This window comes from Bufo bufo, chromosome 8, assembly GCF_905171765.1.
Source record: "Bufo bufo chromosome 8, aBufBuf1.1, whole genome shotgun sequence".
Lineage (NCBI taxonomy): Eukaryota > Metazoa > Chordata > Amphibia > Anura > Bufonidae > Bufo > Bufo bufo.
In genome coordinates this window covers 78,913,891-78,941,338 of record NC_053396.1, presented here as the reverse complement: position 1 = coordinate 78,941,338, position 27,448 = coordinate 78,913,891, and the positions used below count along the sequence as shown (strand labels likewise).

Here is a 27,448-nt window from a genome sequence, read left to right as displayed (position 1 = left end):
GTAACAGAGCCCCCACCTACCATGTGCTATTGTTAATACTAGTGACTTCTTCATTGCCAGGCTCAGGTCCGAGGTGTGACTGCCACCTCTGCATTCCCTATAGCTACACCCACCTCTGTCTTAGGCCTCATGCACACAACCATGGTTTTGTTCCGCATCCGAGTCGCAGTATTTGCGGCTTGTATGCGGACCCACTCACTTCATTGGGGTCGCAAAAGCTGTGCACAGCACTCCGTGTGCTTTCTGCATCCGTTACTCCGTTCTGTGGTCCGCAAAAAAAATATAACCGGTCCTATTCTTGTCCATTTTGCGCACAAGAATAGGCAGTTATATTAATGGCTGTCCGCGCCATTCCGCAAATTGTGGAACGCACACGGATGCAATCCGTGTTTTGCGGATCCGCAATTTGTGCACGAGACCTTAGACTGCGTTCACACCTCCAGTAGAGGAACAGACAATCGGAGTTACCGTATACATCATAGCCAGACACCAATGACTGTAATGGGAACCAGCGCGTTTCTGGCATAAATTCTGGTTTTCTGCCACACAAATATCATTGCAAGCAGTGGTATTTGTCCAGTAGAAATCCGGCAAACCTGACAGATCTCTTTATCTCTTATAGTCAATCAGGATCTGGCGGTGTCCGGCTATGTCAGAACAGAGTACTGAATTTACCCGCAACGTATGTGAATGTACTCTTAGGCTTAGGTTGTTGCACAACGGACACCGGCAGTAGCCGACAGACACTATGGAGGGTCCTCTGCTTCTGTTTTCATCATGGGAAGAAAGCAGTACACTGTTATTTTTGCTTACAATGTGACAGAATCTGTGATGGCGGCTCTGGTGCAGATGTGAAGATAGCCTTCAGTATACAAGCTGTGCGGGTGACTGCAATCTATTGTGCTATGAAAGGAGTCCCATTAATATAAATCTAGAGTGCTGAACTGTCTGGCCAGATTGCTTAACAAAAAGATACAACCATCATTCATTATCTTTATCAATATCGCTAAAAGTTTAATTTTACTCGTCTGACATTTAAATATTATGGGGAACATGCTCTTAAAAATGGTGGCTAATGTTTGAAGGTGGGTTTGCACATAGGTTTTTCTGCACTCCTGCATTCTTGGTGGTGTTTTTTGTACCTGAGGTTTTTGGTGAATTTTTGCAGTAAATACACGAGCTCCAGATATCAGCTGAAGGTCAATGGGAAATGCAGGACACACAAGCAATTTTAAGGGGGGATTGGGGAGGAGTTATTATTAGGTGACTTTTTTTTCAACTCTGCCTTTTTTTTGTAAAACCTAGTATGCTGAACATTTGGGGTTTTTCTGGCATCTCCTTCTCTATAGGGAAAAATGCCTATAGAGAAGCTTCTCAGAGAAAAAAAAGCTGCTAAAAAGCCATAAAAACTTCATGTAGCATGGAAAAAAACACGAGCGGCTTCAATTAAATTTTTTTAGTGGCAAAAAAAAGTCAGAAAAAATCATGTGTAGGAATTCTAAGAAAGATTATTCAGAGTTTTTTTTTTTAAGGAAAGCCACCAACACCACCCAGAAATTAGTGACATGTATTGCAATGTATTTGTGAAAGGGCAGATGCCTATAGACTGTGCTAGGAAATCCATAGTCCCAAGAGACGCAGTATGAACCTTCTGTAGGTGATTGTACACAATAAGGCTACTTTCACACTTGCGTTCAGAGCGGATCCGTCTGCTGTCTGCACAGACGGATCCGCTCCTATAATGCAGACGTTTGGATCCGTTCAGAACGGATCCGTCTGCATTATAGTTTAGAAAAATTTCTAAGTCTGAAAGTTGTTCAAACGGATCCGTCCAGACTTTACATTTAAAGTCAATGGGGGACGGATCCGTTTGAAAATTGAGCCATATTGTGTCAACTTCAAACGGATCCGTCCCCATTGACTTACATTGTAAGTCTGGACGGATCCGTTTGCCTCCGCGCGGCCAGGCGGACACCCGAACGCCTGCTGAGCGGAGCGGAGGCTGAACGCTGCCAGACTGATGCATTCTGAGCGGATCCGCATCCACTCAGAATGCATTGGGGCTGGACGGATGCGTTCGGGGCCGCTTGTGAGAGCCTTCAAACGGAGCTCACAAGCGGAGCCCCGACGCTAGTGTGAAAGTAGCCTAATCCAGTCAGGAATGTCACGTGTGACCAGGCGTCATACACCACTGTCTTCCCTAGCTTCTCCTCCCACCATCCCACTTTCACTTCCTCTCTGTCTATCTTTATCTACAATGTCTATGAATGTCCCCAGCATTTCGGAACAAACTCCATGTGATACAGTCATCAGGATGTGCATTCAGCTGTCATTTCTCTTCTGCATTTGGCATCTGATCCTCCCTAGAATCCCCCTCTCTGCTTCACATACACTTGGGGTGGTCATAAATAAGTGTTGGGGGAGGAGAAGCCTGCGTATAGTGGACAAGCAACAGCTGTAAGATCAGTCAGGAACAAAGAGGGCAAATAAAACACTTGAGAAATCTACCAGAAAAGAAAACTAGACCTTTCCATTCAGTCGCCACTGGTTATCTTCTAATAAATAATAATCTGAATTATATAGCGCCAACATATTCTGCAGCGCTTTACAATCAGGGGGTTCAAGTACAAACAGAGTCATAACTGACATAGCAGCAAACAGATCAATTAAAATCTAGAGGAATGAGGACCCTGCTCACAATAGCTTACAATCTATGAGGAGATAGTGGGTACAGAAAAGGTAAAGTGCTTGTTTGGTACAGTGGTCCGGCCATCTTGACAAAAAAGGGGTAGATATAAAGTCGATATCTGCAGTGCTTCTGACCGCAGGGGTGTGGTGGATACAGATGGATCAGGATCAGAGGAATAAATCTGATTCTTTTAGGCCCCTTTCACACAAGCGAGTTTTCCGCGCGTGTGCAATGCGTGACGTGAACACATAGCACCCGCACTGAATCCTGACCCATTCATTTCAATGGGTCTGTGTACATGAGCATTGTTTTTCACGTATCAGTTCTGCGTTGCATTAAAAACGCAGCATGTTCCATATTCTGCGTTTTTCACGCAGCCCTGACCCCATAGAAGTGAATGGGGCTTCAGTGAAAAACGCATTGCATCCGGAAGCAAGTGCAGATAGAATGCGTTTTTCACTGGTGGTTGCTAAGAGATGTTGTTTGTTAACCTTCAGTTTTTTATCACGCGCGTTAAAAACGCATCAAAACGCATTCCACCCGCGCAGAAAAAACTGAACAAGTGAATGCGATCGCAGACAAAACTGACTGAACTTGCTTGCAAAATGTGGTGAGTTTCACTGAACGCATCCGGACCTAATCCTTCACGCTCGTGTGAAAAAGGCCTTAGGACCCTTTCACACGGGCGAGAATTCCATGCGGGTGCAATACGTGAGGTGAACACATTGCACCCGCATTGAATCCCGACCCATTCACTTCAATGGGGCTGTTCAGATGAGCGGTGATTTTTCACGCATCACTTGTGCGTTGCGTGAAAATCGCAGCATGCTCTATATTCTGCGTTTTTCACGCAACGCAGGCCCCATAGAAATGAATGGGGATGCGTGAAAATCGCAAGCAAGTGCGGATGCAATGCGATTTTCACGCATGGTTGCTAAGGAGACGAGGGATGAGTTACCCGGGACCACATTTACTTTATTATTTTCCATTATAACATGGTTATAATGTAAAATAATAGCACTCTTTATTTTCTATCTTCATTCAGCAGGACCTGCGCTGACGTCAACGTGCTCACCAATGACGTCACCGAAGGTCCTTTTCCAGCCAGGTCCTGCAAGAAGAAGAATAAGAAAGAAGACCAGCCCGGCTGCGCGATCAAGTGGATGAGGTGAGTTAAATTTTTTTATATTTTTTTAACCCCACAATGGACCTTTTACTTAGCATTCTGAATTAAAGAATGCTATTATTTTCCTTTATAACCATGTTATAACGGAAAATAATAAAATATACAGAACACCGATCCCAAACCCGAACTTCATTGAAGAAGTCCGGGTTCGGGTCTGGGTACCACAGTCAGTGTTTTATCACGCGCGTGCAAAACGCATTGTGCCCGCGCGATAAAAACTGAACATCGAAATGCAATCGCAGTCAAAACTGACTGCAATTGTGTACCTACTCGCACGATTTTCCTGCGACGCACCCGCATCCTATCCTGCCCTCACACGTGACGCCCGTGTGAAAGAGGCCTTACTCTTCTACAGGTGTAAATTTTGGACAGTTCAGGTACGCTGGGTAATTGGTAACAGTACGCCCAGTATTATCTTACAACAAGTGTGTACATGCAGCAGTGGGCAAGCCTGGCCAATGTCAGGGAATGTTCTTAAAAACAAACTGGCAAGATCTGATCCTGTCAGGGCAGAGGTCCTCCTTTCAAAACACCTTGGCTGTGTGCCAGGATAATGTCTCGGTTTAGACCTCATTTCAATATGCTGGGTATATGGAACTGGAACAGTTAGTGTCCTGTGGGGATTTGCTCTGGTAGACAGGACAAGCGGACGCAGTATAGAGGCAAAGACCAGTTTATAACTCAAAAACTTCAGTGTTTTGTTCACACTTAGGCCTCATGCACACAAACGTTGTTTTGGTCTGCATCCGAGCCACAGTTTTTGCGGCTTGGATGCGGACCCATTCACTTCAATGGGGCCGCAAAAGATGCGGACAGCACACCGTGTGCTATCCGCATCCGTTGCTCCGTTCCGTGGTCTGCAAAAAAAATATAACCTGTCTATTCTTAATAGGCAGTTATATCAATGGCTGTCTGTGCCTTTCCGCAAATTGGAGAACGCAGACGGACGCCATCCGTGTTTTGCGGATCAGCAATTTGCGGACCTCAAAACTCATAACGGTCATGTGCATGAGGCCTTATGACAACAAAACAGTACAACAGTCCATTTGCAGTTTTGGTGTTGGTTCACACCTAGACAGTTCATACAGCAAAACAGTCACCTGTTATCCTAGGTGTTAGTTCACAACCGATCAGCATTGCTCAGGACAGAGCAGACTTCCCAAACTCAGGCCTCCAGCCTAGCACACGGCTCAGATCCCAATCCAGCGATTGCCAGTGCTCCCTCGTGACCTTGGACATAAAAGGGGCCCCCTGGTCAGTCAGAACCTCTTTAGGTAGCCCCACTCGGGAGAACATCTCCATTAGCTCCTTAGCTATAAGTTTAGCCGATGTATGTATCAGTGGCACCGCCTCCGGGTACCGAGTGCCGTGGTCTAGGACGACCAAGATGTGTTGGTGTCCTCTAGCGGACTTTGGTACTGGGCCTACGAGGTCCATAGCGATTCGCTCAAACGGTACCTCGATGACCAGAAGAGGTACCAAGTAGAAAGATGTGGGCTACAGCAGCATCTCCATAAACTTCTTTATTCAGGTTTCCAAAGTGCGGTACAAAATTGCAACGTTTCGGCTAGAGATAGCCTTTGTCAAGCATAAAACATCAGTGAAAATGCCAACATATATATAGTGAGAGACAAAATACTCCCACAGGGTCATCCATCCAATCAACAAACAAATGTGATACCACAGCAAAAACATGGCCAATCAAAAGTGACTCATAATGAGCGCTCCTGTTTGTGTAGATACACCCCTCTAACTCATCTGAGCGGACCATTCATAATCGTGACTGCATGTGTCTCAGCGTGCCCATGTAGTGAGTGTGCATATCCAGGAGCGTCACAGGGAAGCGACGGACCAAATATCGCGGTCACACGTGAGTCCTGCCTTCGGCGTGGGGGTAACCATGGAGACAAGAGAGCGGCGCCATCAACCAATGGGAGGCGATCGCACAGATGACGACATCGTCGACGTGCGTATCACGTGACCGGTGATCCCGATCACATGATCGCTGTCTATGTTTACATGGTCATAATGTTACAATCTGGGGCAAGCGCATCCACATAAGGGGGACAGCGAGGCACATGGGACTCTGGTCCGCTATCAGGGAGAGGGGAATGCAATGTTATAGTAGATGAAAATATTCAACTCCTAAATCCCATATTTAGAGTAACACAAACAGAAATTGCTAAGCCACCAGTATACAGAAATGCATCAATCTGTGTTGAGATAAACATACATGAAGACATGTGGATTAAAATCACAATACAAACTAGCACCGGATGGGTACCTAGCTGATCCCAGCCACATTGAACGCCAAATTGAGTCCATGTGGTTGCAGAGATCTATGGGTATATATCCATTTTAGTTCTTTTCTCCTAAGAACAGCCTCTCTGTCTCCTCCCCTACGTAAAACACCCACACTGTCTATCACCCTAAAGCGTAATTGGTTGACAGAGTGTCCCGCATCTACAAAATGTTTGGCTACTGGCTTATCTAAGTTGGCTTTACGTATTGTACTTTTATGTTTATTGATCCGCTCACGAATCTCCATTGTAGTCTCACCAACATAGATGAGACTACATGGACACTGTATTACATATACAACATTGCGAGATCTGCATGTGTAATAGCCATTGATCTTGAATTTCTTGCCACTGTAGGGGTGAAAAAAATGATCACCTTTAAAGATGTTACTACAGTTGCAACAAGACAAACATGGAAAAGTTCTATTCCTACGTGGGGCCAGAAGTTTCTGCGTACCAACACCCGAGCCTCCAACGTCAGCCTTAACCAATCTATCACGTAAATTAGAGTTCCTCTTGTATGTCATTAAAGGGGGGGCACTAAATTCTTCAATATCTGGCAAACCTCGTTGCAATATGTGCCATTCTTTTCTAAGAATGTGGGCAATGTCTCGCCCATATGTGGACACAAAAGGAACTCTACTCGTGACCTTGGATCTTGATGATTTGCGGAGAGCAGAATCCCTGTCAACCAATGTGATCCTATTTCTAGTTCTATCTAGGAGCTTCCTAGGGTAACCTCGTTCCATGAACTTATCACACATGGCATCCACCCTTTGTGTGAAATTAACTTCATCGGATACAATATGCCTGACCCTGAGTAGTTGACTCCAAGGCAGGGAATCCAACATCCTACGTGGGTGGTAACTGTCATGTGTGAGAAGGGTGACACCTTCTATCAGCAGAGGCGGGGTGTGGCCATAGGGTCCAATGTGGCCCCGACCTATGCTAACATCTTCATGGCCGAGGTGGAGGACAAATTGGTATACCAATCCCAATTTTTTGGGAGGGTCCTATGTTGGTGGCGCTACATCGACGACATTTTTATGATCTGGACCGGTAATACCAGTGAGCTTGAGGAGTTCCACCTACACCTAAATTCGGGTGTAACTGGGCTACACTTCACGGTCACATCCTCGGATAGTGAACTTAGCTTTTTAGATGTGCGAGTCTATGTTGAGGGGGGTGAAATCAAAACAGACCTTCATCAGAAGTCAACAGATAGGAACACCCTTCTCACACATGACAGTTACCACCCACGTAGGATGTTGGATTCCCTGCCTTGGAGTCAACTACTCAGGGTCAGGCGTATTGTATCCGATGAAGTTAATTTCACACAAAGGGTGGATGCCATGTGTGATAAGTTCATGGAACGAGGTTACCCTAGGAAGCTCCTAGATAGAACTAGAAATAGGATCACATTGGTTGACAGGGATTCTGCTCTCCGCAAATCATCAAGATCCAAGGTCACAAGTAGAGTTCCTTTTGTGTCCACATATGGGCGGGACAGTGGAGACATTGCCCACATTCTTAGAAAAGAATGGCACATATTGCAACGAGGTTTGCCAGATACAGTGCTCCAGACAAAAAAAAATGCCCAGGAGCCATTGGCTCCTAAACTAAAAAATTTAGGAGCCAAATTACATTTTTTAGTCGCCAAATTTAAAATGCATATAATTTTAAAAAAAAGGACTTTGAGAAGATGAGACGCAGGTGCACTACATATAGGAGAAAACAGCACCACATGCCTCTCACATCCAGGGACATTTTCTGGGGAACAAGGTGACTAAAAATGGCGAATTGCGTGGTTTAGAGTTTTTTTTTCTGTTACGGCCTTCACCGAGCGGAAATATTTTTTTATATTTTAATAGCTCACACTTTTTGGGACGTGGCGATATGTAATATTTTCTTTATTGTTTGTAAATTTTATATGTAAAACTGGGAAGGGGGCCATTTAAACTTTTAGTATTTTGTTTTTTTTTTACTTTTTATTTAACAACCATTTCTTCCCTTAGGGACTAGAACCTGGATCTTTTCATCCCTTGTGCTATTCACCCTGATAGATCTCTATCAGGGTGAATAGGATCTCACATCTCCCTGCTGCCCTGGGCTCTGTGCACACAGCAGCAGGGAGCTGAACATGGCAGCCAGGGCTTCAGTAGCGTCCTGGCTGCCATGGTAACTATCTGAGCCCCAGCAGTGTAATCTGCCACTGCCACCAATGAAGGGGATGGGGACACTGTGGCCACCATATAACAATGGGAGGGAGACGGGGACGACTTGTGGCCAGTGATAATGGGGGGGGGGGGAGAGGCTTTGGGAGAGCGCACTGCACCACCAATGAATGTTTAAAGAGGACCTTTCATGGGTCCAAAGAATATGAACTTATCAGCAGGCTGCATAGAGCGGCGCCCAGGGATCTAAGTGCACTTACTATTATTCCTGGGCGCCGCTCCGTTCGTCCGCTGTGGCCCCCGGTATTTTCAGCATTCAGAGGAAGGAGGAGGAGAAGCCAGTGTCTCTCCGTCTCCATAACAGCAGCGCTGTCCAATCACAGCACAGAACTCAGAGCCAGGGAGAAAAAAAACCTCCCTGGCTCTGAGTTCTGTGCTGTGATTGGACAGCGCTGCTGTCAGGGAGAAGGACAGACACTGGCGTCTCCTCCTCCTTCCTCTGAATGCTGAAAATACCGGGGGCCACAGCGGACGAACGGAGCAGCGCCCAGGAATAATAGTAAGTGCACTTAGATCCCTGGGCGCCGCTCTATGCAGCCTGCTGATAAGTTCAGATTCTTTGGACCCATGAAAGGTCCTCTTTGACTCCTTCATACAATTGTCTGCAGTGGTATCGCAGACCGGGCACTCGGCCTCAATAACAGGGCATGCGATCTGTGGCACCTGAGGGGTTAATGGCCGCGGATCGCCTGCCCTGTTATTGAGGCCGGGTGCCGGGTCTGCGATACCGCTGCCTATACTTATGTTTTACATTCATTGGCGGCGCAGTGGCGACAGCTCCTCCCCTCCTCCTCCTCCCTGCTATATCCCCATTGGTGGTAGTGGCGGCAGCGTCACAGTGGAGAGGGAGGGACTCCTTCCTTCTCCACTGTGCGGTGTGCTAGTGAAGGGAACGTAGGCTGCGCAGGATCGCGGCGGTACAGTCGCAAATGGCGACAAGACTAAAAAGTCTTGTCGCCATCTGCAAATTTTAAGGCGCATTGGCGACCGTTTTGGTCGCCATCTGGAGCCCTGAGATATTGAAGAATTTAGTGCCCCCCCTCTAATGGCATACAAGAGGAACTCTAATTTACGTGATAGATTGGTTAAGGCTGACGTTGGAGGCTCGGGTGTTGGTACGCAGAAACTTCTGGCCCCACGTAGGAATGGAACTTTTCCATGTTTGTCTTGTTGCAACTGTAGTAACATCTTAAAAGGTGATCACTTTTTTCACCCCTACAGTGGCAAGAAATACAAGATCAATGGCTATTACACATGCAGATCCCGCGATGTTGTATATGTAATACAGTGTCCCTGTAGTCTCATCTATGTTGGTGAGACTACAATGGAGATTCGTGAGCGGATCAATAAACATAAAAGTACAATACGTAAAGCCAACTTAGATAAGCCAGTAGCCAAACATTTTGTAGATGCGGGACACTCTGTCAACCAATTACGCTTTAGGGTGATAGACAGTGTGGGTGTTTTACGTAGGGGAGGAGACAGAGAGGCTGTTCTTAGGAGAAAAGAACTAAAATGGATATATACCCTGAGATCTCTGCAACCACATGGACTCAATTTGGAGTTCAATGTGGCTGGGATCAGCTAGGTACCCATCCGGTGCTAGTTTGTATTGTGATTTTAATCCACATGTCTTCATGTATGTTTATCTCAACACAGATTGATGCATTTCTGTATACTGGTGGCTTAGCAATTTCTGTTTGTGTTACTCTAAATATGGGATTTAGGAGTTGAATATTTTCATCTCCTATAACATTGCATTCCCCTCTCCCTGATAGCGGACCAGAGTCCCATGTGCTCGCTGTCCCGCTTATGCGGATGCGCTTGCCCCAGATTGTTACATTATACGATTATAACTCGGCCTGAGGGATGACCATGTAAACATAGACAGCGATCATGTGCTCGGGATCACCGGTCACGTGATACGCACGTCGACGATGTCGTCATCTGTGCGATCGCCTCCCATTGGTTGATGGCGCCGCTCTCTTGTCTCCATGGTTACCCCCACGCCGAAGGCAGGGCTCACGTGTGACCGCGATATTTGGTCCGTTGCTTCCCTGTGATGCTCCTGGACATGCGCACTCACTACATGGGCACGCCGAGACACATGCAGTCGCGATTATGAATGGTCCGCTCAGGTGAGTTAGAGGGGTGTATCTACACAAACAGGTGCGCTCATTATGAGTCACTTTTGATTGGCCATGTTTTTGCTGTGGTATCACATTTGTTTGTTGATTGGATGGATGACCCTGTGGGAGTATTTTGTCTCTCACTATATATATGTTGGCATTTTCACTGATGTTTTATGCTTGACAAAGGCTATCTCTAGCCGAAATGTTGCAATTTTGTACCGCACTTTGGAAACCTGAATAAAGAAGTTTATGGAGATGCTGCTGTAGCCCACATCTTTCTACTACGTTCTGTTTGACCGCCTTGGATCTGGGGTCTTTCGGCTCAGCTGTTGCATTCCACAACCCTGGCTCTGGTAAACCTGCTACGGGTGCTGCTCTTACCTCTCGTTTTCTACAGAAGAGGTACCAAGGGACTGTGGAAAAGGTGTGGGGGCTAGTTGACTGACAGGTCAGGCAAAACTTACAGAATTCGTCTACCTCCCTAAACACACTGGGCCAGTAAAACCGTTGTAGTATCCGGTCCTGTGTTATCTGCATTCCCAGATGACCCCCGAGAACATGTTGGTGGGCTAGCTCTAACACGAGTTTGCGATAAGCCTGGGGCCCCACCATCTGTTCAATGGGTTCACCCCGCAGCTGGTTTACCCAATACAACATATCCTGATGAACCACAAAACAGGGGAACACCGAGTCTGCCCCAGCTTATTGTGGTTAACCATCTACTATTAATACATTTTCCCAGGCTCGGGATAGGGTTGGGTCCCGGTGTTGTGCAGTACCAAAATTATCCCCGGAGACATTGAGGTCTGCCAGCTTAGGCCCCGGCGGCAAGTCCTCCACGTCTCCCACCATTAGTGGGGTTGTCTCCCCCTCTTCCACCGAAGTAGCGGTCACCCCTACCGCTGGCCCTTCGACCTCGAGTTCCCACAGTTCTGGTCTCCCCCCGGAGCAAGGCCACTCTGCTGGGGTTACCCCTGTCTCATGGGTATCAGTCACTTTCGTAGCAGGCCACAGTGCTGTGCAACCCAGGAAGTCCCTCCCGATTATAAGTTCGTAGTGCAAGTTTGTGGCAACTGCCATTTCGTGAGTCCACCTGCTGGCCTCCGTGGTTAGAGATACCAGGGCGGTGCGATAGTCTTTTAAGTCCCCATGAATGCACATGACCCCGACTTTTCGGCCAGTATACTCAGCGGACCATACCAGGGGAGCCCTTACTAAGGACACCAGACTCCCTGAGTCCAGCAGGGCCTCCGCTGGAGTGTCTCCCACTTCCTCCGGGCACAAGTGATTTAGAGTTTCTGGGGTACCCGCTGCACACAGCTTCCTGGCATATAACGACTGACAGAAGCCATAGTTTGTGTCTATGGGTTCCACCTGATGTGGACAGTCAGCTCGTATATGGCTAGGCTCCCGATACCGCCAGAAGACTATGAGAACCGGGTCCACAGGGAGTACATCCCGGGCGGGTTTGGTTGGCACAACTCGCCAGGTCTGGGGTGGATATTTTCGGGATTTGACTGCCCCCCTCCCAAAATCCTGTAGATTCCAAGTAGCCTCATAGCGTTCCAAAAGGTTGACCATCTCAAGGGCATTACCTTAAGAGACCTAGCCGAACAGGGGGTGGCAAAGCCCTCCAGAACATATCAGCCAATATTCTGTCCAGCATAGCCATGGGACTCAGCACATCAAGCTGTAGCCACTTTTGCAAAAGGTGGAGTAAGTCATAATACTGGGGTCTCGTGGGCTCAGCCGGCTCAAATCCCCACTGATGTTTCTCCTGTCCCGGACCAACACATTCTCCCCCAGGCTTGCCAAAATCTCAACCTTTACTTTGTGGTAGTCGGCCTCTTGATCATCCGGCAAGTCGAAATACACCTGTTTGGAATCGGATGCCAGAAACAGAGCGACGACCTCAGCCCACTGGTCTCGGGGTAGCTTCTCCCTTGTTGCCACTTCCTCGTACACCGCCAGGTAGGTTTTCGATGTCGTCTGCGGGTGTCATGTTAGGAATCGCCGCACGGACTGCCTTCTAGGCATCGTGGACGCTTGGGGTTGCTCCTGCTGTCTGTAAAGCCATCACATGTTGTAGCAGCAACTGGTTGGTCTCTTGCTGCTGCTTGCTAGCCTCCCATGAGGGCCTTCACAACAGCCTGCATTTTGTCATGGGACACGTGTTGTAATACCGCTGGTTTGATGTACGACACAACTGTGCCCAAAAATGCAAACCAAAAAATATTTCGGCATTCACGCCAGCCTCACTGCTCTTGCATGCATCCTCCACCAATTGTGGGGATTTGTTCTGGTAGACAAGACAAGCGGACGCAGTATAGAGGCAAAGACCAGTTTGTAACTCAAAAACCTCAGTGTTTTATTCACACTTATGGCAACAAAACAGTATTGTAACATCCTGAAGTATTTTACCAAACTTCTGTTCCCCTGCTTCATAATGTTAAATGTAAATGTGTATTGTCATCTAATGTGATTTAACTGTGCATTGCCATTTTATATATATTTCTAAGCCTGTTTTGTATTTATGCTGTAATTCTTAAGGTTCACCAGCAGGTGGCAGCAGTATGCAGCAGGTCAGAGTTAGTATCTAGCCTGGAACAGTTTATTCCAGTCTAGTCTCCCCTACATGAGCAGAAGTGGGATGTCCCATGCTATGCTTTATGAGGAGGAGAAGGAAGTTAGTGAGCAGTGTGAGCCACCCCCCTGCTGGGGTAGGCTGTGTTAGTAGGAGCTCCCAGAACCAGCGACCCCAACCAAGGATCCAAGCCTCTGCTGAGGCCCAAGATCAATCTTCCCAGCCTGAGTCCCTTACCTCAGCTGGTGGACAAAGAAAGCAGCCATCTACAGAACTATCAGATCTCCAGGAAGCCACCATCATACCCTTCGAGCAGTCCTGTAAGTAAAGATCCCAAAACAAGGAGAAGATAAGTACCTCACCAGCTAGTCAGGCCCAAACCAAGCAGACCACAGACAGAGCAGAAGATAGATACCTGCCAGATTCTAATAGGCGTATGATCAGATGCAGAATACTTATAAATTCCTGCCACATATTGCCAATACCTGCTGGGACCCTAGACTAAAGCTGTAAATTGTATGGATCAAAGCTGCATATCATACCACCAAGTAAAGACAAGTTGGACCCTATGATCTGTGTGGAATTCCATCATTCCTCAGTTACTCCTATTAACAGCACTCATTTTGTTGCATGTGAGCCAGGATACAGGAGTCCAGCCGTACCAAGGTAGGAGACACCGTTGACACTACCAAATCTGCTATACAGAGACATTATCCCCCTCTGGCATTCCTTACCTAGTACATGAGCTCATAACATCTTAAAGGGCCCTGCTACAGTACCTGCGCAAGCTGCAACTGGCGTCACGAACTTATATACATATATACTGACCCACTGCATAGCATGCCTACTGAGCCAGTGTCCTGCTCATTGCATCAAGTGGCGTCACGAACAGGATCGGATTGTATTGTGTGTCCATCCCTAACTACAGAACCGCATCTAATTGTGCGCAAAAACAGACTTAAAACCGCATGTTCCACAGTATAATAAGGGCTGAAGATTGTGCAAAGATCGCTATAAAGTGACTTTCTTACTTGTATTGCTGTGTCAAGAAAGCGCTGGACGTGTGCTACAGCATTCACAGAGTTAAATTCGGCATTGTGGAATTCGCCATATTTGTTTAAAATGGCGCCTCGTCTTCATGCCCAAAGACAAAAGAACAAAAGAACGCCCTCTCAAGAGCGCGAAAATGCTGTCTACCCCCCCCAGAAGCGGGAAAATCTAGCGACACCCCCTCAAGAAAGGCGCGAAGATGTCGAATACGCCCCTTCAGGAGCGGGAAAAATCGAGACTGCCCACCATGAACTTTCTATTGTGGACCGAGGTGATAAAGTCTCCACCCCCTGGGCTGCACCCTCAGATCCTGCTGTTTGCCAGAAAGAAGAGGCCAAGATGGCGTTTCCCCAGCCTAAATGGAACCAGATGGCAATCTGTGGTGAAGCCGTCTATGAGGAGCATCCACCGGAGATCCATGTCTCCCAAATACTGAAGAAAGGTGGACCCTCAGTGTTTGCTACCATGCTGGAGGCTGTGGATTCCTCCCTGGCCAAGGCCGAAGCACCACTCACCTTGCCCAGCATTCCGGAGGAGACCGCTGCTGAAGTCCCGGCTCCTGCTGCCAAGAACTCTGATCTGATCAAGTTCCCGGAGGCTGTGGATCCCTCCGCTCTGTCAAGTGCTCCAGCGGAAGGCGACGCACCCATGAAGATGGAGGTGGATGTCGTGCCTGCTCCCGCGGAGGACGTCGCTGACGTCGCTACTCCAGTCGACAACTCGTCTACCGCACAGATGAAGATGATCTCTCCTGATGACATCCAGAAGGCACCGGAACCGGCCTCCCGGCCGCAACCACAGGTAGGAGCTGCCGTGCTCCCTGAGGCCCCGGCCCGGTCCGTGTCCTTCCATCCGCCACGTCCCGAAACCCCAGCACCGGCCATTAACCTTAGGCCTACCACGCCACTACCGCCAACTGGTGCGGCGGAGACGGCTGGAGATTCCACTCCGCCGCCCAGCTACGCCCAACTCTGCAGCCTTAACCCGGAGGTTCCCCATGAAATTACGGCCTTTGCCCAGACCGCATGGGAATACAAATCCGCGGTTGAGGAATGGGTGAAGCAAGTAATAGATAACCCCCAGGCCGGAGACCCCAAGCTCACCAGAAGAACCGGAACCGTCATGTGGTTCTCTGTGGAACGTGGTGTCGGATTTGTCCAAGATAGCCACTCTGGCACAGAGCTGTTTGTGGGACGGAGGTCTGTCAAGTGACACTACTTGCCCCAGGCCTGGCATAACTTGTACTCTGGGGACCAAATAGAGTACACCCCGATGCAGTCCATGCAAGGACTCTTTGCCGCTGGAGTCACCTTGCTACAGAAGCCACTTTCTCCTGCCATCACCCCAGAGACCTGGCAGGAGGATCCAGGCTCTGCGGGCAGGACCAGATGTCTGCAAGAAGCACCGGATGGCCGCCTACAGTTTAAAGAAAGCTCAGCACCTGCACCTGCACCTCTTATTCCAGACCTGACACCACCACCAACGCTGAGGGTATGACAAATAAATAACAGTGTGTTAACATTCAACCCCAAGGTGCAACCGTGTTTCATGCCCCCCTACATGCTATCCTGGAAGCAGCCCCAACAAGCTGCTCCAGCTCTCCCTGCACTAATGCAGCCAGAGGTTCTGCCAATTCCTGCACCGGCTGTGGATTCCGGTCTGCAGCAAGCCACAGCAGCATTTTCCAGGCTGTCTGCACAGCCAACCCCTACAGCCACCGGTAGAGGGCAGTGGCGCACCACTACCAACACTACCCTCAGCTACCAGCAGAGGCTAGAACAACCTCTAATGCATTTTAGCAGCTCCAGCAGCGATGAGGAGCTGGACACCTACCTGTAAGGTGTCCCCACTACAATAATATAACAAATGACATTGTTTTGGTTGCCACTCCGTGGACTGCTACCTGACGGGTGATGACCTGTTTGGCATATTGTGTGCTTTTAACAGTTTTGTTCCAAGTTGCCATTGTTTGTCCTCATCCAGATGGTCATGCCAGTTAGGACTTCCCCCATTAGCACTTAACCCCTTATGTCCAAGTTAACCGTTTTATCCCCTTTCTCAGATTACTTGATAGCCTGTTGCTGCTATTAACTTTTAACCCTTTGGATTTTAATTAACTTTTGCCCTGTGGATTGCAAAGAACTTTTATCAGTTTCCAGAGGATTCTGCAACTTCAAGCACTTCCAGGAATAAGGACTCGAGTTATTGTTGAGCCTATCCTTGCACTTAATAAATTTGCACTATTTTATATAATATGTTTTACAGCAACATAAAAGCTTGCACCCAAAGAAAAGACTGAAACGTGATACCTGAGCTCTTTGTGACCTTATACTGTGATAATTTTGCACTATTGTAACAGTTTACAGTTATGTAATGTTTAAGTGACATGCCCATTGTGTGTAGTATCCATCCAGATGCCGCAATGTGAAATTATGCACTAATTGTAACAATTGCACTTAACCATTGCACTTAACCAAAATGTCGCAATTTACTTAAAGTGTGCTTTTTCACAGCTCTTGCTCTCTCCCCCCTTCATACGGACTGTCTTCAGAGGGACATTGAATACTAATGGCCTACACCCGGTGATATATACCCATAGGTACCCAGGGTAGGACCAAATGGTATGTCCTGACAGGTCTAGTTACTTCACAGGTACCCCTGCTGCTTCGGGAATCGTTAGAAGGCCTAGGCTTCTCCGTCCCGCTTGTTTTATGTTCCGGATTGTTCCCATCCGGAGGTGTCTCATTTCCAGGAGCGCACGGGATTAAAGACCCTCCTCCTGTGACTTGCCAGAAGATACGGAGATGACGAATACCTCCCCTTCTGAGCGTTTGCCTAAGGTAAGGCGCCTCAAGCCATAGAGCCATATATTCTAGCTTCCTCATGGTCATCATAGTGATCGTGCTATAAGCCAAATTTCTTCAGGCTATGATGCAGGGAAGGGAATACAGGATAAAGCCACCCTTCTATTTGCGGGCTTTGCATTGCATAATGGTGGGATTACGGAGTAAAGACACCCCCATGCTTTCTTTGATGTTCATACAAAGTCAGTCAGTGATGTTTGCTTTGTGCAGTTATAGGTTCACTGGTTATATCAAGAGAAGGAAACTGTGTGTTGGACACCTTACTCTAGCGGGCAGGAACCTTGAGGAAACCGTTTAGTGTTTTGTCTTTGTAATGTCTTATATGTATATTCACGCAGCACTTTGTATTGTATTGGGTACCCAGAGGCTTTTTCCTCACCGTCTGTCATGCGCCGAGGACGTCTTCACTTAAAGTAACGGGGTATGTAACATACTGAAGTATGTCACCAAACTTCTGTTCCCCTGCTTCATAATGTTAAATGTAAATGTGTATTGTCATCTAATGTGATTTAACTGTGCATTGACATTTTATATATATTTCTAAGCCTGTTTTGTATTTATGCTGTAATTCTTAAGGTACACCAGCAGGTGGCAGCAGTATGCAGCAGGTCAGAGTTAGTATCTAGCCTGGAACAGTCCATTCCAGTCTAGTCTCCCCTACATGAGCAGAAGTGGGATGTCCCATGCTATGCTTTATGAGGAGGAGAAGGAAGTTAGTGAGCAGTGTGAGCCACCCCCCTGCTGGGGTAGGCTGCGTTAGTAGGAGCTCCCAGAACCAGGGACCCCAACCAAGGATCCAAGCCTCTGCTGAGGCCCAAGATCAACCTTCCCAGCCTGACTCCCTTACCTCAGCTGGTGGACAAAGAAAGCAGCCATCTACAGAACTATCAGATCTCCAGGAAGCCACCATCATACCCTTCGAGCAGTCCTGTAAGTAAAGATCCCAAAACAAGAAGAAGATAAGTACCTCACCAGCTAGTCAGGCCCAAACCAAGCAGACCACAGACAGAGCAGAAGATAGATACCTGCCAGATTCTAATAGGCGTATGATCAGATGCAGAATACTTATAAATTCCTGCCACATATTGCCAATACCTGCTGGGACCCTAGACTAAAGCTGTAAATTGTATGGATCAAAGCTGCATATCATACCACCAAGTAAAGACAAGGTGGACCCTATTATCTGTGTGGAATTCCTTCATTCCTCAGTTACTCCTATTAACAGCACTCATTTTGTTGCATGTGAGCCAGGATACAGGAGTCCAGCCGTACCAAGGTAGGAGACACCGTTGACACTACCAAATCTGCTATACAGAGACATTATGCCCCTCTGGCATTCCTTACCTAGTACGTGAGCTCATAACATCTTAAAGGGCCCTGCTACAGTACCTGCGCAAGCTGCAACTGGCGTCACGAACTTATATACATATATACTGACCCACTGCATAGCATGCCCACTGACTCAGTGTCCTGCTCATTGCAGTATGACAGTCCATTTGCAGTTTTGGTGTTGGTTCACACCTAGACAGTTCATACAGCAAAACTGTCACCTGTTATCCTAGGTGTTAGTCCACACCGATTGGCATTGCTCAGGAGAGAGCAGACTTCCCAAACTCAGGCCGCCAGCCTAGCACACGGCTCAGATCCCAATCCAGCGATTGCCAGAGCTCCTCTGTCAGAGAGAGAGGTAATTACCACCCGCTGACGCTGCTGGCTGGGTTTTTTATATATGCAGTAGAGCCGGATTGGGGTATGCACTCTGACGCCAATAATATGCAATGGCTGGGTCAGGTGTAAGTGATAGTTTATAGTTTTGTTCGTGACGCCAATTGCAGCGTGCGCAGAGTACTAACACAGGGCCCTTTAAGGTGTTGTAACTCACGTACCAGGTTAGGAATGCTAGAGTGGTGTAATGTCTCTGTGTGATAATGGCAATAGTGTCAAGGGTGTCTCCTACCTGGGTACGGCTGGACTCCTGGATCCTGGCTCACTTGCAATAAAATGAGTGTATTGCTAGTAGGAGTAATTGAGGGATTTGCAGCAATAATTGAGATCCAGACTTGGAATAAAATTCAAACTTGTCTTTACTAGATGCAGCTTTCATCCAAATGAGATACAGCATTAGTCTGAAGTCACAGCAGGTATTGGCAATTTGTGACAGGAATCTGGCTTCTGCTCTATCATGTGCCTGGAGCTTTTTGCAGGAAAAGACGTCTGCTTTGTAGCTCTGTAATGTGGCAGGAATTTAATCTTTTGCACTATCTATCTTCTGCTGTCTTGGAAACTGACTTGCTGAGGAGGAATTTGGCTTCTCCTGGTCTCTGGACGGTACTCACAGTTAACTTCACAGGGTATGCTACTTCCTGGAATGCTGGAGGTGGCTGCTTGCTTCTACCAGCTGAGGCTGCAAGGCTCAGGCTGGGGATGATGATCAATTGTCTACGCCGAGACAAGATCCTGGCTTTGGATCCCTAAATCTGGGAGCTCCTACACGCACAGCCTTCCCCTAGTCGGGGTGGCTGGCACACTAACTGAACTTCCTTCCCTCCCCATGAGGCAGGATGTGGGAACATTCCACACCTCCTCACAGAGGGGGGAGCTAAACTGGAATGTACTATTCCAGTCTAGAAACACTAAACTGTAGCTAAGTCCCTGTTAACACATTGCTGCCACCTGCTGGTGAACATGAAGAATGACAACAATATATATTTACATGGCTTATAATGCACAATTGTGAGGAAATGACATGAAATTACACAAGATGACAATGTTAATGCCCTTAACAGGTTGTAGCAGGGTAAAAGAGTTTCGTAACATAACTCTGGGATGTTACATATATGCCAGTCAAGACCGGCCTGGAACGTGGGGAGTAGTCACCCACCCAGCACTTTGACTACTCTCAGTAAGAGCCGTCCCGGATCAGCTATTACAGCTATACTAAATAGCAAGGTGTCAAACAGCAAAAACTGGCTCTAACTCCACCGAGGCCAGGAACCTAGGTGACACGTACCTTCCATCAACGACGATCTCTTGCGCTCTCCTACAGTCCATACATTTTTCTACTTACAAATAGACACGGTCCATCTATACACCTATATTAAAGGGGTTGTCTGAGTTAAAAATAATGATGGAAGGTAGGGAAGCTGTATTCACCAGGTTCAACCCCCCTCTACTCCAGTGCTGCTACTCTGATCCTCCCTGCCACTGAAGCCATGATGTCATCTCCTTGGCTGCAGTGATGCAGACATGCCTGTATATAAGACTTGGAAAGAAAGGACGCGGATCCTGCAAGTCTAAAATAACGGCACATTAAAAAACATCTTGCACTGTGACGTGTTTCAACCTTAACAACTGTCTTACTATAATAAGACCATTGTGAATATATTTATTGTGAACATGTTTCAATAAAGAAGACTGTATTTTAGACTCACTAGATCCACCTCCTTCCTTTCCAAGCGTATACAGGGTGAAGTGATGGCCATTGCAACAGTTGTATAGAAATTGTAGTTGCAGGGCAGAAGAGGACAAGATGTTTCTAAGTCGGTAGTTTCCTGCTTTTTAGGGGACTGTAGCGGAGGGGTAGCACGATCCACAAGGTCTCCGCTGGTAGACAGGAAAAGCAGGCAATGATCCAAATAGGCCGGTACAGCATACAATCCTTCCCTCCCAAGAACTGTAACGGAACGCCTAGCACCCCAACCGGGTACCTCCGTCGATAGCTGCTCCAAGTGCTTCCAGAGGACTCCAAGCACTCCACTTGACCCCGTCAGCACTGCAGACCCCACGAACCGCTGAAGCTTGGTGGAGGTCTCGCCGTCTCCTACCCACCCTGGACCTATGACAAGGCTCCAGTGGGTGAACCTCTCCTAAATCCAGAGACAGGAACCAGGAGCAAGCTCTTACAAGAGCTAGGAGTTATAGCCAGGGGAGTATACAGCGTATAGCAATCCCCATACACAGGAGACGAGGCTCTATGTTGAGTGTAAAACAGGAACTCTCTTTATTTTAACACACAAGCATTTTATACACATCTTCCAACAAAGTTACCACCCCAGGGTTTTGTAAAAACAGCCAATAACCACGTACAATACACTCAGACACTCCCACACAAAATCCTCCCCTCTGTCCGTGATAGAATTACCTCACACTGGGTTCATGACTCAAACATACAATGTCCCACCCTTTACAATACACATAGACATTTAACACATTCCCAGTCAGCTCAAGTCTGAGTGCATATCATTAGGTGAATGCCGCTCAGAATACACAAATACAATACAATTAGCTATCTGGGTCCCCTCACATAACATACAATACAATTGCATGAATGCTGGCGGTTTTCATGCAGCCAGCATAGGAACGTTACAGCCCACCTGAACCATATTACACAAAACATATATACGCTTGGTTCTTTAAAGTGGCATACACATATGCAATAACATCGTACATACAGGAATGACAATATACATTGGCTGGGTTTGCCACAATGCTCCCCCAGAACCAAGCCGGCATACCCAGTTTGATCCTAACGGATCGGCTTGGGGATGTCCGGAGGAGTACTCAGAGTGGTTAGGTGGTGCTGTGGTGCGAGCCTGTTGCCGTGTCTCAACCGGATAAGCTTCATGGCTGATGGACTGGGGAACAAAAGCTGAAGTCAGCTCCCCCAGGTCGTTGCCCAAAATAACGTCTGCGGGTAAGTCCTGCATCAGGCCCACCTCCACATTCCCATTCCCCGCTCCCCAATTCAGGTGGACTTTGGCCGTGGGGATCTTGTAGATCGCTCCCCCTGCTACACGCACTGCCACACCCTCCCCCGTGAGGTTGCCTTTGGGTACTAGGTGGTTGCGGACCAGCGTTATAGTAGCCCCAGAGTCTCGTAACCCCTGTACCTTTCTCCCCTCCACCTGTACCTCTTGTCGGTGCCCTTGGCGGTTGTCAGAGGCGGCTTGGATAGGGTTCACCTCATGTAGTGTGCCCAGGGGTTCCTTGGTGGAAGCTAGGACCTCGGGTACTCTGTAGGGTTCCGCTTGGGCACAATTAACCGCTGCCCGGTTGTTGGGTACCGGGGGGTTCCAGCTGGGCCGTGGTCGGTTGTGGGGACAGTCCCGCTGCATATGTCCCTGTTGGTTACAGGTGTGGCATCGTATCGGGGGGCGAGCTTGATACCTGGGGGTGTAGGTGTTATTGCTTACCCCCGGGCGTGCTGGAACGGCTGTGTTTACGGTTGGTACTGGTGTGGTAGATCCATAGGTTGGTTTCGATTGAGTGCGCTGTTCCCTCCTGGTATCCTGGAACTCATCTGCTAGCTTGGCTGCGTCTTGTAGGGTGCGTGGCTTCCGATCCCGCACCCAATTCTGCAGGTGCGCGGGTATCCCGTCAAAGAACTGCTCCATTACCATGAGTTGGAACAGGTCTTCCAGGGTGTTAACTTGGGTGGCCTCCAACCACCCCTTTGCCGCTCGTTGTAGGCGGTGTGCCCATTCTGTGTGAGTGTCTCTGGCGAGCTTTTTAATGTCTCTGAACTTTAGTCGGTAGGCCTCGGAGGTAATCGCATACCTAGCTAAAATGGCCTGTTTTACTTTGACATAGTTTGTACTGTCCTCGTCAGGTACGGCACGATATGCCTCTGCGGCACGACCAGATAGTCTCCCTGCCAGTAGGGGTACCCGATCCTCCGCACTGATATTGTGCAACTGGCATAACCGTTCAAAATCCTGCAGGTAGTCATCTACCTCACCCTCCGCTTCCGAATAGCTCTTAAAAGCTTGGTAGGGAATTTTAGCTTTCCCTGGCAGGATGTTAACAGGCGTCGTGGCTCTTTCTCCAGTCTGCTGGTTCATCTGCGACCTCCGAAGCATGATGTATTCCTGCACATCTCCAAAAACTCTGTCAGCCATCTGGTCATATAGCGCTGGTGGAAGTAGAGCCATCCTGCTCCTGTATTCCTTCTCAAATTCTGTTGGCTCCTCCTCCCTTGGAGGTGCTGCAGCAGCCGCGGCTCTGTCTCCTGCCATTAGCTCTGCGATTAATATAACCTTTGTCTTGTTGCTGGCTACTGTTCCCCTTTCAAAGTACTTCGTTTCAAAAGTGCATAATTTGTGCCCATTCACCGGCCGTTCGTGAGTTTCCACGTGTTCCCGGGTTCCGTTTTCAACCGAATGAGTAAACTCACGAATTGCTGCTTCCTTTCTTCTATTCGCTAGAATTCTGCCGAAAGTTGCTTTGCTGGGTAGTTGAAATCCCGTTGCTTGCCACCAATTGTAGCGGAGGGGTAGCACGATCCACAAGGTCTCCGCTGGTAGACAGGAAAAGCAGGCAATGATCCAAATAGGCCGGTACAGCATACAATCCTTCCCTCCCAAGAACTGTAACGGAACGCCTAGCACCCCAACCGGGTACCTCCGTCGATAGCTGCTCCAAGTGCTTCCAGAGGACTCCAAGCACTCCACTTGACCCCGTCAGCACTGCAGACCCCACGAACCGCTGAAGCTTGGTGGAGGTCTCGCCGTCTCCTACCCACCCTGGACCTATGACAAGGCTCCAGTGGGTGAACCTCTCCTAAATCCAGAGACAGGAACCAGGAGCAAGCTCTTACAAGAGCTAGGAGTTATAGCCAGGGGAGTATACAGCGTATAGCAATCCCCATACACAGGAGACGAGGCTCTATGTTGAGTGTAAAACAGGAACTCTCTTTATTTTAACACACAAGCATTTTATACACATCTTCCAACAAAGTTACCACCCCAGGGTTTTGTAAAAACAGCCAATAACCACGTACAATACACTCAGACACTCCCACACAAAATCCTCCCCTCTGTCCGTGATAGAATTACCTCACACTGGGTTCATGACTCAAACATACAATGTCCCACCCTTTACAATACACATAGACATTTAACACATTCCCAGTCAGCTCAAGTCTGAGTGCATATCATTAGGTGAATGCCGCTCAGAATACACAAATACAATACAATTAGCTATCTGGGTCCCCTCACATAACATACAATACAATTGCATGAATGCTGGCGGTTTTCATGCAGCCAGCATAGGAACGTTACAGCCCACCTGAACCATATTACACAAAACATATATACGCTTGGTTCTTTAAAGTGGCATACACATATGCAATAACATCGTACATACAGGAATGACAATATACATTGGCTGGGTTTGCCACAGGGACATATGTAGATTACATAGAATAATCACGGTTGTCAATGAAAATAATTAAGGCACTGCATATTTAGCTGCACTAACAATTTCCAAGTGTCCAATATCATATACAGCACATCGATGTGTACTTCTTGCATCATATGACCGACACACCTCAAAGAGTATCCATCACCCCCTCTTCCCAGCTCCTTTGAAGATTCACACGTCTGCTATACAGACACAGCCTGCGTACAGCACATTCTTCAGTCATACTGGTCTGTTTACGGCGAGCTCTTCAGTATTTATCTATGTCGTGTAACAGCTGTTTTTTTTTTGAACATTTTAAGTTAATGATAATCACGGACAAAGACAAGAGATAATACGATCCTGCTAGGTAGATATAGTCATGAGACAGGCTGTCTGACATACATCAAAGTATGTCTACTATGTAGTGCGTGCTGTGTAGTGAACCTACAAGAATCTATCCGGAATCACTTAGGACATCTGTCAGCAGATTTGTATCTATGGAACTGGCTGACCAACAGGTACAAGTCTAATTCTGTGATTAAAGGTATATCTGTCACACAGCGCGAAAAAAATAGGCCTCACATTCCTATTCAACCAAATCTGTACTGCTTTAGCTGGTCAAATTATTTGTAGTGACCGTAAAAGCACAGTTTTTGTTCTGGGTTGAAAAACTATTCCCAAATTTGCCATTCTCAAAATAAGTAGTTTCTGCTATATCAGGCCTACTTTAAATCTATCCCAAAAAGGATATCTATATCCTTCTGGAGATATGGCCTCCAGTACTGCGCACAATACTCCAAGTGAGGTCTCACCAGTGTTCTGTACAGCGGCATAAGCACTTCACTCTTTCTACTGCTTATACCTCTCCCTATACATCCAAGCATTCTGCTGGCATTTCGTGCTGCCCTATTACATTGTCTTCCCACCTTTAAGTCTTCTGAAATAATTACTCCTAAATCCCTTTCCTCAGATACTGAGGTCAGGACTGTGTCAAATATTCTATATTCTGCCCTTGGGTTTTTACGCCCCAGGTGCATTATCTTGCACTTATCCACATTAAATTTCAGTTGCCAGAGTTCTAACCATTCTTCTAGTTTTCCTAAATCCTTTTCCATTTGGCGTTTCCCTCCAGGAACATCAACCCTGTTACATATCTTTGTGTCATCAGCAAAAAGACACACCTTCCCATCGAGGCCTTTTGCAATATCACTTATGAAGATATTAAACAAAATTGGTCCCAGTACAGATCCCTGTGGAACCCCACTGGTAACATGACCTTGTTTTGAATGTTCTCCATTGACTACAACCCTCTGTTGTCTGTCACTCAGCCACTGCCTAATCCACTCAACAATATGGGAGTCCATGCTCAATGACTGCAGTTTATTGATAAGTCTTCTATTTGGGACAGTGTCAAAAGCCTTACTAAAATCTAGATATGCGATGTCTACTGCACCTCCACCGTCTGTTATTTTAGTCACCCAGTCAAAAAAATCTATAAGATTTGTTTGACATGATCTCCCTGAAGTAAACCCATGTTGTTTTTCATCTTGCAATCCATGGGATTTTAGATGTTCCACAATCCTATCCTTTAATAGGGTTTCCATTAATTTGCCTACTATTGATGTCAGACTCACTGGTCTATAGTTGCTCGATTCCTCCCTACTACCTTTCTTGTGAATGGGCACGACATTTGCCAATTTCCAATCTTCCGGGACGACTCCTGTTACTAATGATTGGTTAAATAAATCTGTTAGCGGTTTTGCCAGCTCACCACTAAGCTCTTTTAATAATTTTGGGTGTATCTCATCAGGCCCCTGTGACTTATTTGTCTTCACCTTAGACAGCAAACTTAGAACATCTTCCTCTGTAAAGATACATGCATCAAATGATTTATTAGTCATCCTTTCTAGTGGAGGTCCTTCTCCTTTTTCTTTTGTAAAAACTGAACAGAAGTATTCATTAAGGCAGTCGGCTAGCCCTTTATTCTCTTCTACATACCTTCCGTCCTTTGTTTTTAATTTAGTTATTCCTTGTTTTAATTTCCTTTTTTCATTTATATATCTGAAGAATGTCTTATCCCCTTTTTTCATAGACTGAGCTAGTTTTTCTTCTGCCTGCGCTTTAGAAGTTCTTATAACTTGCTTGGCCTCTCTCTGCCTAATCTTGTAGATTTCCTTATCTTCATTGCTCTGGGTTTTTTTTATAATTACAAAATGCTAGCTTTTTATTTTTAATGATTTGGGCCACTTCTGCTGAGTACCACAGTGGTCTCTTCCTTTTTTTGCTTTTACTGACAAGTCTAATGCAATTTTCTGTTGCCTTCAATAATGCACCTTTTAAGTAGTCCCATTTCTCCTGGACTCCATGTAATCCGTTCCAGTCTGATAAGGACTCATTTATGACTAATTTCATTTTTGAAAAGTCTGTTTTTCTAAAATCTAAAACTTTTGTTTTTGTGTGGTGGGACTCTTTCACAGTTCTTATATTAAACCACACTGACTGGTGATCACTAGATCCCAAGGTTTCGCCTACAATGACATCATATACCGAATCCCCATTTGTGAATACCAAATCCAAAATGGCCTCCCTCCGGGTTGGCTCCTCAACCACTTGTTGTAGAGATAACCCCAGTAGGGAATTTAGAATATCTGTACTCCTGGTAGAACTTGCTATTTTGGTTTTCCAGTTTATATCTGGAAGATTGAAATCTCCCATAATGATAACTTCTCCTTTCATTGTCATTTTAGCTATTTCTTCAACTAGTAGATCATCTAGTTCTTTAACTTGACCAGGTGGTCTATATATCACACCTACACGAGTTACTGCATGGTTAGCAAACTGCAACGTAACCCAAACTGACTCTATGTTAGCCTCACCAACTTGTATTAGGTTAGATTTAATGCTATCTTTCACATACAGGGCCACTACTCCTCCTTTCTTGCCTTCTCTGTATCTTCTGTATAAAGAGTACCCTGGTATGGTTATGTCCCAGTCATTTCTTTCATTAAACCATGTCTCCGTAACAGCCACTAAATCTACATTCTCAGATGCCATTATTGACCCAAGTTCATTGATTTTTTTACCTAAACTGCGAGCATTTGTAGACAGGACTCTGAGCTTATCATTTCTTAACCTCTGTGCTTCTGACCTGTTCTGGCATTGTTTCGGGGGGCAATTGGACTCTTTTATTTTCACTCTTTTGCCCCCCTTCCTAGTTTAAATACTCTTCC

General features: G+C 46.8%; 1 protein-coding gene across 1 annotated transcript in view; it reads right to left on the bottom strand.

Moving 5' to 3' along the window:
- The window catches only part of STARD8 (StAR related lipid transfer domain containing 8), a 279,975-nt gene that overhangs the window by 187,648 nt on the left and 64,879 nt on the right, over positions 1–27,448 (bottom strand). The gene's annotated exons all lie outside the window — the stretch shown is intronic.